We start from the raw sequence: 3853 nt of genomic DNA, 5'->3' as shown, positions 1-3853 counted from the left end.
AGACATATATGTATAAATAGTATAAGTATTTAGATACTAAAAGAGCATAAACAACTATATATCCCTGAAAAGATGAATAGTAATAAAGCAGAAATGAACATAGTTGCATACAGATCAGCTGATCAGCTGAGTCTCATTAGTTTTTGTTCTTTTATTTGGAAAGAAATGAGTTCTTTCTAACATCTCAGCTCTCTATTGAGTCACACTGGGGTTATTCATGCTCCAGGTCTTCACTTCACAGATTTAACACGTTAGCAGCCATGTCTTGATAAGCCATCTTTTTCTTTTCCTTCCTTTTTATTAAATAATAGAGCCCTGGTCAACCAAATGTCAACTCCACCAGCCTGCTCAGCAAGAGAAAGATGAGAAGTCTCCTCATGTAAAGATTTACAGCCTCAGACAATGACGGAGGGTCTTTATATGTCAGAACAGGGTTGATGCCTCTCCCTCACTCTCATTGTGGAGTTGGAACTAGCTTACAGCTCACACTCCAGGGGGTTTTCAGAGACTGTAAACCATGAGAGAAGACTGCTCAGCTTTCTCTCATGGAGCTGGGGTCACATTCAAACTGCCCATCTTTGGATTGCAGCGCAACTCCCTACCTCACACTCCAGGGGGTTTTCAGAGACTGTAAACCATGAGAGAAGACTGCTCAGCTTTCTCTCATGGAGCTGGGGTCACATTCAAACTGCCCATCTTTGGATTGCAGCGCAACTCCCTACCTACTAGACAGACCATCAGAGCTTAAGGTGACAGCACTGCGTGAGGGTTTTAAATTCAGTAAGAGAAGGTGAAACCTTTCAGAAATATCTTTATATGGACCATTACTACTATTACCATTTCATCATCTAATATGGTTAACATTTTACGTACATTTCCCTTAGGCAGAATAACCCTTAAAGAGAAAAAAAAAAAATCATAAAGTTAATGTCATCTGGCTCAATACCTTAACAGTCTTACTTACATATATTCTGAACTTTTAAATTATGTCTTAAAAGTCAGAGTGCCTAAGTAATAAGGGAATCTTCGCAGTGGGGTTCTCACTTGATGGCTGCATTCCCAGTGTGGCTTCTACCATTCTGACAGCCCTAATCACTGAACTCAAAGACACTTTCTCAACAGTAATCAAGATCAGTTCAAGCAGCTTTAACATCAATAAGCATGAACAATTAAAAAAAGTTTAGTACTTTGTTCTTATTTAAATGGTCTGTAGCAATAATAATATATACACACCCAACTTAGAGCAAGCATAATCTAGACAGAATGTATCTCTATAATCTCAAATATTATATCCTGCCAAGAGGCCTGGATTCAATATAGCCCTGTTTAGCTGTATGACCCTGGGCAAGCTACTTTAAACCATCTTTAGAGCTGGTTGATGAATAAGGATGACAAAAGAAGAGCTGATGCCTTTGAACTATGGTGTTGGAGAAGAGTACTGACTATCCCATGTGCTGCCATAGAACAGATTATGTCTTGGAGAAAGTACAGCCAGAGTGCTCCTTGGAGGCAAAGCTGACAAAGCTTCATATCCGCACATACTTTGGGAATGTTGCTAGGAGAGGCTATTCCTTGTGGAAGAACATCATGCTTGGAAAGGTAGAGAGACAGTGAAGGAGAGGAAGGAAGGCTCTCACTAGAGGGATTGACACAGTGACTGTAGTAATGGACTTGAGTATGCCAGAGAGCATGAGGATGGCACAGGATAGGACAGGGTTCAGATCTGTTGCTTATAGGGTGGCAACAAGCTGATACTATAAAAAGTAAATACTACTACTACTTATTTGTGTGATTGTGTAGCTCCTTTGAAGTTCTAAATCTAAGCATAAATCAAACAAGATCTCAGTGAAAGATCTCAACCTAACAATGATGTTAAAGTGAGATAAGTGAGATAAATAGAGATAACAAGTTAGGGATTAGAGTTGAAATCCCAAAGACAACAATGGAAATGAAGATGAAGGGCAAATTTTTAAAAAATAGATAAAAATATTATTTAATATCATCTTAAAATGTAGATCAGATAAAGACATTTCTTTAATTACTTAATACTTTCCTATTACTGTTTTTAGTAGGGAGCTCTGTTGGCCATGTGGCAAGAAGTTACGCTGCCAATCCAAAAGTACAAGGTTCAAAACCACCAATTGCTTTGCCAGAGAAAGATGGGTTATCTCCTATGAGATTCATAGCCTCTGGAAACCTGCTGGAAAGTTAGCTATGAGTCAGTTCTGATCAACATTATGTGATAACAACATTGCTTTTAGCTGAAAATGTAGTCCTTTTTACTCTTTTTATCAGACTAAACTGCTAGCTGAGAAAAACAGGAAAAGCTATATTCTACTTTTCATTTTAAATCTCTTTGCAGTCATTGGTGCACAAAGACTGAAGATTTGAGAAAAAGATCTAAAAGATAAAAGAAGCCCACAGAGATGACTTAACCCCAACTCTCACAAACTGACAAAAGTAAATTCTCTCTGGAGTAAAATGACATCGTACAGTGCCTCAAATCATCACTGGAATTTTTATGTATAAAGCATGGCATTATATAAAAGGACAAAAGTGTAATCTTTGAAAAATGGGAGGTAAAAATTAATAATGAATATAATTGGTAAATATTAATATATTAGTGTTATTTGACTGGGGCTTCAAGTCAATCAAGAAGCTCTACAAACTCCAAGCAGGAGAAATACAAGAAAACAGAATCAAAGTACAAAAAGTAAATGCAAAGAATAGTGTCACAAGCTCCAGAAAGTAAAAGATACACTACTTTTAAAAACCAAAAAGTATACTGAGCACAATAATAACAATAAAAACAATAGTGCCACTAGTTTCAAAGTTTAAAAAAAACACACCCTCGATTTAAAATTCTGCACCTAGTGACAACATTCTATAAATTAAAAGTTAAATGCATATATCCTGAAACAAAAGAGGAAGAGTCTGTTACCAGCAGACAGCACTAAATACCTACAAAAGTTATCAGAACAAAGAAAAAAAGATTCCAGATTGTAGCTCAGAGACTCAAGAGAAAACTGAATGTTGAAAGTACAAATTAGCAAATAAAAATTATTTTTACGTATAAGGGGATCTGATGGCCTACTTGTAAGAAGCTGCACTGCAGTCCCAAAGGTATGTGGTTCAAGGCCATCTCTGCAAGAGAAGGATGGGCAATCTGTCTCTGAACACCTGATGGAGGGTTAGTTATGGGTCAGTTCTGACTCTAGGGTGAACAACAATAACACCTGTCATATGTTATCTGACAGTTAATCTAAATCAGAGCTTAGACAAAATCTCTCTCTCTAAAATTGAAAACAAATACTTCTTTCTCCCACAAGTAGTTGCTCACAGATTGATAAAGAACAGCCTTTGTCCACCAAACTAGTAAACTGGTATGTTTTGGTTTGGAGGTTTTTAAAAGTCATTTTATATTGGTTTGCTTACAAAGTTCATATACATTGTGCTTTGTACTATCCTTTATTCACACTGTATTTCATACAATCATTCTGATTCATTATATTTTATAAAATTAATCAACACAGGTCTGCAGTTTAGCCTATTGGCTATTAGCCATTTAATGCTGTCCTTTCACTTCAGGTACAACAACGGCAGTAATATGTCTTTGATAGGCCTCCCCACCCCCATATTGGTTAGGCTGGTCTTAAAATAATTGGCTATGATTATGATTACTGAAACCTGTAACATTTTTCACTTCCTAAGAGCCAAAGACAGTTAAAGAAAAGGGACCCAGTAGGCAGCAGGCATGGTGATGAAAGAAGAAGTTCAGGCTGCTTTGAAGGAAATGGCAAAAAATAAGGCTCCAGGAATAGATGGTATACCAATTGACATATTTCAGTTAACA

Source organism: Elephantulus edwardii, unplaced genomic scaffold (genome assembly GCF_000299155.1).
Source record: "Elephantulus edwardii isolate Elephantulus edwardi_28Jun2011 unplaced genomic scaffold, EleEdw1.0 scaffold00007, whole genome shotgun sequence".
Lineage (NCBI taxonomy): Eukaryota > Metazoa > Chordata > Mammalia > Macroscelidea > Macroscelididae > Elephantulus > Elephantulus edwardii.
The sequence above is the reverse complement of the archived record's forward strand: the minus strand, read 5'-3'. Positions refer to the sequence as shown.